General features: G+C 36.0%; 1 protein-coding gene across 1 annotated transcript in view; it reads right to left on the bottom strand.

Annotated features, from left to right (window-relative positions):
- The window catches only part of LOC117987661 (ras-related protein Rac1), a 51,675-nt gene that overhangs the window by 10,073 nt on the left and 29,601 nt on the right, over positions 1–12,001 (bottom strand). The window lies entirely within an intron of this gene.

The following is a 12,001-nucleotide window of genomic DNA, read 5'->3' as shown; positions in this document are numbered from 1 at the left end:
CATGGTACAAGATATACAATATGTGCGTTTCAATTTATTTTAAATTTAAACCGCGACCATTTAAAAATTCGTCCTCTTGAATTTTTTATTATTATTTAAAAAAAAAAAGAACATTAGCCATGAAAAATGACTAATATTCCTATTTCCTCTCCAACTAAGCATGAAGCTTGTGCTAGGAGTAGGTACGACAATTATAGTGCAACGGGCGGGGTTTGAACCGTCGACCATTCGGTTTTCAGTCCACTCCTTTACCGGTTGAGCTATTGAGGCTCTAATAATTGTTGTTCTAGCAGCAATAGAAATACATACATAGACACTGAAAATTTCAACTCTACCTATTACGGTTCTTGAGATACAGCCCGCTGACAGACAAACAGAGACACACGAACAGCGGGACTTAGTAATAGGGTCCTGTAGGCATCCTTTGGGTACGGAACCCTAAAAAGGGGAAACTGGCTGAATGATATCTGTCTAGAAATGTATAGTGTTTTTCATAACATAGACCCCATTATGATTTTCCCGAGCGGAACCAGCGGGTCAGCTATTTAAATTTATAAAATTTTTCATGAAGACATTCTCGCTTTTCGAAGGTCCATGAATTTTTTAATGTAGCAATAACAGGATAATACGAAGACATTAACTTTTATACGGGTACCTGGTTCCTAAACGTTTTATAAACGTGGGAATCGTTCGATGGCGGAATTTCCTTTATCGCACAACAACACAACACACAAAACGGCGGGTACTATAATTTTTTAACGTTCAGGGTTCACGGACTTTAGATGACTTGCTGAACGGAAAAGAAAAATGTTGGTTGCCGACTTCAATGTTTAATTGTGATAAACAAAAAAAACCGGTCAAGTGCGAGTCGGACTCGTGCGCTCAGGGTTCCGTACTACAAGACGAAGTAAAACGAGAATCACTTTTGTTAACGAACCACAAAACTAACTTTGTTTGTAGGGGTTTATTGTTAATATTAAAAAAAACAGGCAAGTGCGAATCAGACTTCCGAGGGTTCTGTAAGTTCGGGTATTTCTTTCGACATTTTGCACGATAAATCTATTATGCTAAAAAATAAATAAAAATCTGTTTTAGAATGTACAAGTAAAGCCCTTTCATATGATACCTCATTTGATATAGTTATCTTGCTTTGAAAATTGAAAACACTAATTTTTAGTTCATGAACACATTTTTTTGTTGTGATGTAACCACAAATTTAAGGTTTACGGTTTTTTTCCTTTACTAGTGCTATAAGACCTGCCCACCTGCCAAATTTCATGATTCTAGGTCAACGGGAAGTACCCTATAAGTTTTCTTGACATACACGACAGACGGAGAGACAGACAACAAAGTAATCCTGTAAGGGTTCCTTTTTCTTTTTGAGTTACGGAACCCTAAAAACGATTGAATTTCGAGATACCATTTGTATTTTATACAGTTGAAGAAGTTAAATAGGTACTACTCGAAACCACAATGACGTTTGTAAGCTACTGCTTGATATTCCAGTAAAATATGATTCTCGTGATATTTCGCTTTTTATTCGCCAGACCCTCTCACGATGCCAACAATATTGCCAATCGCCTTTCATATTGGAGCTATCGAAATGCTACGGCATGCTGTAATGAAAAACATTGAAGAAGCGACTAGGGCCTCGGCACACCGGCCTAATTTTATCGCAGCGGCGACGAAATTAAATAGTGGTATTACGAACGATGCAAAAATAACGCCCTTGATAACTAGACTGACCTAAAAAAAACGCGGTGCTCGAGCACGTTTTACTCATCGTAAGGATGAAGGATGTTTTAAGCTGAGAGTTGCCTTGTCACTAGAGTTAGATATGCTCCTCAAAATGACCTAAAATATACTGGTGTATAAGGGGGATCATCATCATTATCAAAACGCTCATCGGAGGCAGTCGAGCTCCAAGCTCCCAAAACTCCCATGTTCTTCTCCAGCCGCGTAAAATCCATCGGCCTCTAAGTCTTCCTCAAGCTATACGGTAGGTACTTTGGTTAAATAATAATAAAAAATAAAAAAAAATATGGTACTTTGCTTTCTGTCTAGCAACTTTAAGCTCTTATGCCGTCCATATGTTGCACATGTCTTGCCCATATTCTTGACAGTTTTATGTTTTTGACAGTATTCTGTTCTTTTAAAAGTTCGCAAAGTTCGTGATTGTAAAAGAATTCGCCAAAAATCATTATTACACGTTTTTTATCATTCAGTGAACTGGTGCTGAAGTTGCTTAAAAGTGTTCATTAGTCCCAATCATAACCTGGAGGCGTTCTTGATGTACAGAAAACCTCTAAAAGGCTACTCCTTATCTTTAGAAACTCAATGGTTTGAAGCGTAAACCGCAAGCACTTCATAGAAATTCGCTCAAGTTTTACGAGCTCCTATAAGATTTATAAACACTAGCTAGTTACTCAACTTCAGCCCATTATCTCAGAATGTCGATCTTGTTGACTCGGTAGAGTCGCTTTTATAAAGTTTTAAGAGATTTCCAAGGAGATTGTCGACCTTCTAAGAAGTTACGAAACAAACGTAGGCTGAGAACACGATTCTTGGAAAAAGCCGAAAACCATTTAGAACATCTAAACTAAAGCCTTTGTTAAGAAATCCAGAGTTAAGACCCCAACATCATCATGTTATTCCAGAATTATCTGAATCCAATATTTAAAATGCAGAACATATTTCAGTCATGAATCTGCCTATATTTTGAAAAGTTTGGCACGGCTTCAGAAATAATAAAACTATCAGCAACAACGCAATTGAGATTGAAATTCATAAATGTAATAGCAATATCGCTCGCAAACATTATATTATAGACCATAATATTATTATGCTATTATGCTTTGATTATATCGTGAGGAAACCTGCATGCCTGAGAGTTCTCAAAGGTGTGTGAAGTCTACCAATCCGCACTTGGGCAAACCCTTCTCATACTGAGAGGAGACCCGTGATTTGTACTAGCCGGCTATGGGTTGATTATTATGATGATGATGATAATGATGATTATACTTTGCAATTAATTTTCATATTTTATCACCAAAGTGTAACATCTTGGGCATCCGATGATTTTGATGACGGTCATGCAATAAACAAAATTAATTTGAGAAGAGTAAGTAAAAAAACAGATGAGAATTATCGAGAGGAGGACAATGCGTTCCGTATAGCATGCAGTTTCAATCAGCCATACAAATAGACACGAGTGTATTACGCCACACAAGAGGACTTGATGGATTGCCGTAGCTCTTATGTCGAGAAGCATAAAAGTCATTACGAAATATAGGTTGGGTTGCATGTCGTGTATATGATATTCATCCCTCGTGTCACATTGAGTACGACATCCTGGCAGATACCAATTAGGGCTGATTGGTGTGAAGTGATAAGGGCTCCCATTTGGTAAGAATATTACTCATCCACTTTAAAATACGACTATAGAAGTTAAACTATTTCAAAATCAGAATGGTCATGTAGTAGATATTGCTGCTGGGTTTAAATCAAAATGATTCATAAGGTAGCTTTTGCGGCGCATCAACCGCGATGCACGATTTTTCATGTCTCTGCGGAAAGTTATAGTACAATATTTAGGTACCTAACACTGCAACTGGTTATACTAGTTTTTAAAACATTGAATTATTAATCTTCCACGTAAAATATTTGTATACCAAATTGCCCCAACAGTTACCGCGATTGCGAAATTTATCTATCGTAGAGTATTTAACGCGTTGCTAGAAATAGAGGATTTTGTAAGTCTCTTAAAAGAATGAAGGAATTGGGTTAAAAGAAGTAAACAAGCCTCGATTACGTACTTTTGTTATATAAAAAGCAACTCCCATTTTGAAATTCCCAAACAATAAACTGTAATTCTCTTCAAAATTGAATAAAACTCCGAAATTCAATAACGCGTAACCAAACTGGGTCAAAGTTTTGTGTTCACAGAACTTACGAAACGAAGTTTAGACAAAAGCTTAATAAACAACATTAGTGTTACGTGAGTGGAGAGAAAATCTCTGAAATAAATAAAATATAAGCTTTAATATAAAAGATTGATATCCTTGTATTAGAAAACTTTGGATTGACGCATCGTAATAGTCGTTATCATTATTATTGTATGAATAGCACTTAGAGCTACGCGTATGTTATCTAATAGTACAAGAGTCAGTAAAATTTGTACTAAAACAATGTTTCGTAATCCGTCCATAGATTTAAGAAAAGCGCAAAACTTTACACGATTGAGTTTGGCACAGAACACCTTAGTAATAAGCTAAGCAGATTCATAGTTCCATTGGCACAGAACACCTGAAGCTAAGCTGATTAAATAGCTCGATGGTGTCTGGCTTGGTTAGGAACAACTCTGATACAACAAATTATGAAAAGTCGTACGTCCTAAAGGTTTAAACAGTTATATAAGACACGAATTCCAAGGAAACGGCAAAAGGGGTAAAACAACGGATAATTATATGCAGAAAGGTTTGGGTTCACGCTAATGAAATTCCGAAATGAAAAAACGACATTTCGCCTAACAAAATGTATAAAACGAAGCAAAGCAGATTAACAGGAGAGATTATCTTGATATATTGTTATTTGCCGACAATTAAAGTTACGGTTGATCAGGGCCAAGCAGATCAGACGATGTTAGCACAAGGTTTTTCTTAGTTTAAATTTTCAAATCAGGTATTTTTTTGGCATGCAGATTTTTTCTTGTCAATGAAAATGCGAAACACTACGGTGGCAATATTAAGGATCAAGGTGAGTTTTGTAGTAGCATTTACCCAACTAAATTTAATGCAAGTAGATAACACTGTGACAGGGACGATTGATGTGAATACGCCGATAACGGTTATGAATAAAATATTCTGCAAAAATTAGACCGGAACTTAAACGGTATTCATGTGTGAATCTCATTGTTTATTCATTACAAGAATAATAACGGGACGGCTACTTTGTATATCCAGAAAAACACTCATCACAACCAAACCTCATCATATTTATGGCAGATTTATCAAACTGTAAACTGCTAGAATGTGAGAACCGCATTGGAGTATTTTTAACTGACACACACACGTAGCATCGAAACATAAAATATTCGGATTTTGAAGACATTGCCTATGTCCCAAATTTTATGATTCTAGGTCAACGGGAAGTACCCTATAAGTTTTGATTACGTTGACGGGTCTTGACAGTCAGACAGAGAGACAACGAAGTGATCCTTATAAGGGCACCTTTTTTCTTGAGATACGGAATCCTAAAAAGGGGAGGTTTTGAATTCGGTGCATTTTTGTTATACACAAATTAAGACAGTTTGTTTTCATATTAAGTTCTAGCTTATGCTCGCGACTTCGTCCGCGTGGACTACACAAATTTCAAACCCCTATTTCACCCCGTTAGGGGTTGAATTTTCAAAAATCCTTAGCGGATGCCTACGTCATAATAGGTATCTGCATGCCAAATTTCAGCCTGAGCCGTCCAGTAGTTTGAGCTGTGCGTTGATAGATCAGTCAGTGAGTCAGTCAGTCATTCAGTTAGTCAGGCACCTTTTCCTTTTAAATATATTTAGATTAAAAATAACATAAGGGCAGTTTGAATCAAATTTTATCAATGCTGCTTGCTTTTTTCCTTACATGATTACCGAAATAATCAAGTAATTATGTTGGATAGCCACATCTTGTTTTTATTTTCTTCAGACTAAGGGATTAAGATATAAAATATATGACTATGGCAACCCTAATAAAACGTCTGGCAATAAAGTGTCGCCGATTGTCCGTATTATAACCCCGATCGTGGCGGACACAGGCGTCGATTTGAGATAAGTGCAATAGGGTGTTCGCTGGCTGGATCTTTTGATTTACTTTTTACATTCATCATAATCAACCCATCGCTGTCTCACTACAGAGCACGGATCTCCTCTCAGTATGAGAAGGGGTTGGCCATAGTTCACAACGCTGGCTAAGTGCGGATTGGCAGACTTCACACACCTTTGAGAACAATACGGGGAACTCTCTCAGGTTTCCTCATATGTTTTCCTTTAATGTTAAAACGAGTGATATTAATTAGATAAGACGCACATAACTTCGAAAAGTTAGAGGTACGTGCCCGGAATCGAACCCCCAACCTCTCGAATAGGAAGTGGACGTCCTAACCACTAAGCTATGACGGCTGTTTCCATTATCATCAACAATATAGCGTGATGTATGATGAAGTGTGACGTTGATTTGTTTATGCAAATGTTCTTACGTCTAGACTTTCTTAACGGTCTACGTGAAATCATCCATATCGCATCTTATAAAACAAGAACTGGGCTCTTAACGACGAAGCTAAACACAATATATTAGGTACTTTTAAATCACTGCTATACAACAAACACGTCAGAAAATTTTGGACAAATCCTTTTTATCGATTCGTTGAAGAAATGCGGTGCGGGATAGATTATGTAAAATTGCTGTTCGAGGAGCGCATCCAAAAAAATCTAAACTAGAATTGTTAGGTAGGTAAGTAAATTAAATATAGATCCAACGGGATTAAAATTAAATACAGTCAAAACCGTTTATAACAACATCATTAATAATGACGTATCGGTTATAATAACCAAAATATAAGTCCCGGCTATTTGTAATATAAAGACTTAACTATTGCTTATATTATAATATAAAGACTTAACTATTTGTAATATAAAAACTTAACACTGGCTATTACAACTAGAGAATTTTGCGACCTAATAATCGTGGTCCCTTCAATGTTGTTATAACAGACTTTGACTTTATTATGCTTTGTTTTCATGTTAAAAACCTAATTCTGCTAAGTGTGCGATATCTGGACCGAGGGTTGGTGATGAATAAAACCTAGTTACTACACAAAGAAAACATGTTTCTTAATCTATGAGTGTAATTGAAATGTACAGTCAACTTATCAATGAGTCACACACCAGCCTAACCATAGTGCCCGCTATCGACTAAATAACTTACCAAATGAATCACGGGTCATAGGACAGTAAATAAAGCCTTTTTTTTGGTCAACCTAGCACTAAATTTCCGATCCAATTTTTTTTTGTTTTAACCCAAGGAAGGATGCGAAATTTTATCTTCTGCAATAATGGTCTGAATAACTTTTGCCCTAAAGCGGATAGTTTCCAAGATATCGGCCAAACACTTTCCTTCAAGATTGCGATCGAAACTCCACCTGGATCTGTCAGCATTTTGTGATTTTATGGTCGGCAAGTGACCCTTAACCTAAAAAAAAAATTGGATCGGATATTTAGTGCGAGGTTAAATGCTCTATTTACTGGCCTATCAACGAAATAAGCATTAAGTTCTTTTGTATTTAAACAAAACAATAATTCGAAGACATAATAATATTTATCTTTCATTAAGCTAATGGTTAATGACACAAATAGCATCAGCTTTTTCAATTTGGACCATTTTCGTCACAAGTTACAAAATATTAACTGCCTACTAGATGATGCCCACGACTTCGTTCGCGTGGATTTAGGTTTTTTTTAAATCCCATGGGAACCGTAGCCTATGTCCTTCCCCGGGATGCAAGCTATCTCTGTACCAAATTTCACGGATGGGCCGTGAAAAGCTAGCAGACAGACACACTTTCGCATTTATAATATTATAGTATATGGAGTATGCAGTGGCGTGCACAGGAGTTCAAGCCAGGGTATGCATTTAGGTATGAACTTGTTTTACGGCAGGTTATAATGAAAAAGTAAGCATTGATTTCTTACAATGAGGGTAAGCAGTGCGTTTATGCTTCTATGAGCTGCACGCCACTGGGAGTATGGCTGAGATATTTTTTGATAATATTTGCCTAACGACTCAACTCTTCAATCAAAACATTAGTACCCGCACTTGCTCCAAGTTCAAGCAGAGTTCAAAACACAAACAAAGGCGTCTGTCTCGACTTGGCAACGCACGGTTACGATGAATGACTACATGCTCAAATACTACTATTACGTTAGATGTTTATTTTTGAACGCATTCTCCCACGGAGCGATTTCGCGACCCTTTTGTAACAGCTTCTGCCTTGCCTCTCGCTTACGGCACAAAACGTTCCCTTTATGGCCGCCTGTCTGTCTGGCTTTCTTACATTAATTTTAAGCGTGGTGTGTGAAACTTGCATATCACTCTCATTTTCAATGTCACTTCGATGTTGAATCATTAATTAATAATTAAATATATATTTATGTTAATCAATATTTCATTGCTGATTTTATGATAACGGCTTATCAATTACCATCTTTCACCTAGAAGTGGTTCACTATTCTTCAGTTCATATCATATCATATATCCTTGCGATATAGACTATAGAGTAATTATTGCATTCCATGTTTAGGTACAATTCACAGACAAGTCAGCTATTAGAATTATTTTCTTCATTAGGTATACATAATATATTAAGTTTTATTTGTATTTTCAAAGCTTTTTATTGAAGAATATAGCTTAGTGTTTTTGCATGAATTTCATATTAATTAAGTACGTTATCTAAATTATTTCGAAAGTTCTTCGTGAAAGTTTATTTGAATATTTTTTTTTTAATAGATAATTTACCTAGTTTTTTTAACGTGGTCTCCATAATGTTTTCAAACCTGTGTAAAGTTTGCTATTTGGCCAGCTTTGGTAGACTGTGGCCATAAACCCTTCTCATTTTGGGGGAAAACCCGTGAAAGCGTGATCAATAGTAGGCCGGCGATTAACAATATTTTAACATTTGTGCCATAGTCAATCATATTTATTTTCTCCAGTATGAAGTTAGAAATAACCCAGACATAAGTAAGTAATAAAATAGTTTTTGGAATTCGCCTACGTCAATCGATAGACAACAGCGGACTGATTGTCCCGGAAGTTTCCGATAGCACGTCCAATTTCATAGTTTGTAACTAAGTACCTAACTAATCTTCTTGACCTAGCGTTTTCCGGTAAATAAACAAGTGAAGTCAATCACTACCTACAGTAAACAAGACTTTAACTGAACAGTCAATTTAGATAGGGGTTTTATAACACTAGATTAGATAGACAGAATTCTTAATTCTGTAAACTGCCTGCTTTCAATAACATTATACTAACTATAGGTAGCCATGTTGCGCTCGTCTTCTATAATATAAAAATGAATCACTAAATGTGTTACTCATCGCAACTCTCGAGAACCGATGAACCGATTTCGCTGAATCTTTTTTTATAATATTCCTTGAAATACGAGGATGGTTCTTACGGTGAGAAAAATTTAATTCAACCTCCCCCTCAATTCTCTAAACTCCACCCGAGCGAAGCCGGAGCGTGTCAGCTAGTGGTGTATAAAATTCGTGCTCGGAGATGACAGATGAGTAATACAGAAGATATAAAACGCACACGTAACCGTAAATGTAACCCGAGTGGCGTAGTTTTAAGTTTTTCATTTTAAAAACGTATGGAGCATTTCGAAATTGGTTAAAGTGTCAAATAAAAGCACAGATTTCAAGCAGACATTTCGGCTTTGTAGAGCGTTCTCTTTCACTCATACCAATGTGGTCTCAACGACAGACACAATGCTCTATAAATCTGCTATCTCCTTCTAAAGGTCGATGTAAATTAAGTACTTTCTGCCACGTACAGTAATAGAAATATGAACTAAAACAGCATTACCAAGTACCAACTTTATAGAAGCATACCTTTGTGTTACTCACAGTCGCCAGCACACGTAATCTTAGCGAGAAATCTGTACTATTTCAACTCTATAACAATGTTGGTTGATAGTATCTACTAACAGTCAACTGACAACTCCGTCTTCCGCCTTTGAATTGTGTTTACCGACTATATCCCATACGTTTCATACAAAGCAAAATCAATTAATTGTGTTTCTATTTTGTTATTATTTTGATGCAGCCGCTCTACTCAGGGACTGGGCAGGTCATTGGTCAGGTCATGTGAGCCATATGCCAGAACACTTGTATGGCTTCGTTTTAGATTCCCGAAAATCATTGCCAATATGGCTGAACACATAGAACTTCGACCATGAATTAGATAGAATTTTCATTAAATGGCCCGAAGAGACACGAAATAGGGAATTGCGGACAAAGGAGTTAAACCCGTTCAACGCTACTCTACGCTACGCTATTCTAAAATAGGAGAGAGATACGCATGCCACCGTATGATCATATCTATGCAGGGTATGGTTGTAAATCTGAAACTCACCCTTTAGAGTTTAGACTATTGTCGTATTTACTAGTACACGCCTCACACATAAGAGGCATATGAAAATAATAGTTAATTTACTTACTCAACATAAAAAATCGTTTGCAGAAACTGTGTTCAAATTATCATTGAGTTAGTACTATAGTAGTAAATAAGTTCAATAAGCTATGGAAATAATACTAAAATTCTGGAAACGTTCTACGTCAGACCTAGACATTGACTAAAATCTTGTTCGGTAAAAACGAAAGCAAAAGCGAATAAGTGTATACGTATACAATTAAATCAATTATAGAACTACGTTGTTTTATCAATTGAAAGACCTTGCGGCAATAAAGTTTAATGGTTTTGCAAACTATGTATAGTTTTCTAGAACAACGCTTTCAAGCTTTAAATCCGTTCTGTGTACATAGCGTGTGAATAGGTAATTTTTGACAATCTATAGTTAATAAAATATGAATAATCAGGAAATAGTTCATGCGCTTAAGACATTTCTGATGGTAAGTTTTCTGTTATTAAGAAATTCAAGTAAGTACCTATCTATCGTTTCTTACAATCTCTCTGAACTCTCTCTCTCTAATATAGTTACTTAAAATTTTATAAATTCTCCAACCATGTCGGGAATCGAAGTCAGGACCTTCAACTCATAAAACCGCAGCACTCACTGCAGCATCAGGATGGCCGTCAAAAAACCCTAGTGCTATTCTTTTCACAAAATGTTCTCAGCAAAAAAAGGTCAGGCCATTTTCTAATCCTTTCAATTAAGTCGGCCATTATCTCACAATGAGGTCACATGTGTTTAATTAATCTCTTTCACGTCCACAACACGACTGACTTCCTTTCACAAAACGACTAAAACAAATTCTAATTACGTATTTTCTCTAGGGACTTCTTAGAATCCTTCGATACGGCTCAATTTGTACAGGGTGTAACCAGAACGCTGGCAAAAACGAAAACAGGTGATAGTACTGATGATCACTGATCAGTGATATGATACCACAAAAAAAAACGCGAAAAAAATTAAAATAAAATTCTATATTTTGTACAATTTCACGATATATTGAAAATAACATCTGACTGACGCTATAGGTCAACGAACGTTCCGTAATTAGGTCACTCGGAGTGTATGCCACGTCGTAGGCGGGGGCATTAACCCGAGTTTTGCACGCTATACATTATAAAAACTAAAACTACAAAATTTGTAAGTAAGTACATTTAATGTGTGATGGGGTGATGATAAGTGCTAACTGATGACATTATTACAATATAATATGATGCGGCCATGCCACTAGATCCCTAGACATTGAAAAACAAAAACAGGATACTATTAATTCTCCTCAAGAATTCTATGACGTATTCAATGATGATAAATCCATTACGAAACCTATACACAAACAGTATAATGTATTACGTAAAACAATATATATATAGTTTGTTATTATTCTGAACGAACGAATAGGTAGAATTCGTATTACGTAAAACAATATATATAGTTTGTTATTATTCTGAACAAACTAACAGGTAAAATTTACAAGCAAGACGAGAAAAACATAATTTGAACAAAACCAATGTGTTCCGAGTATTATCTATCTCTGTTATTAGTAGGTATAGGTATAGGTGTGTACACAGGATAAAATTAGTGGCACTGATACCTACAGTAAGGATTGTTGATATGCTGAAAGCTTCGCAATATCTGAAGGTTATTTTTTAAGTAAATAATTAGTTCTCAGAAATCATCTTTGCGAGATTTTTTTGTAACATTTTTACTAAGAAAAGATGAAGTAGGTAATGAGTATAATATTTTTAGCAACCTACATAGAGGCAGACAA

Source organism: Maniola hyperantus, chromosome 13, assembly GCF_902806685.2.
Source record: "Maniola hyperantus chromosome 13, iAphHyp1.2, whole genome shotgun sequence".
Taxonomy (NCBI): Eukaryota; Metazoa; Arthropoda; class Insecta; order Lepidoptera; family Nymphalidae; genus Maniola; species Maniola hyperantus.
Note: the sequence above shows the minus strand (reverse complement) of the source record. Positions and strands in the feature narration are given on the sequence as shown.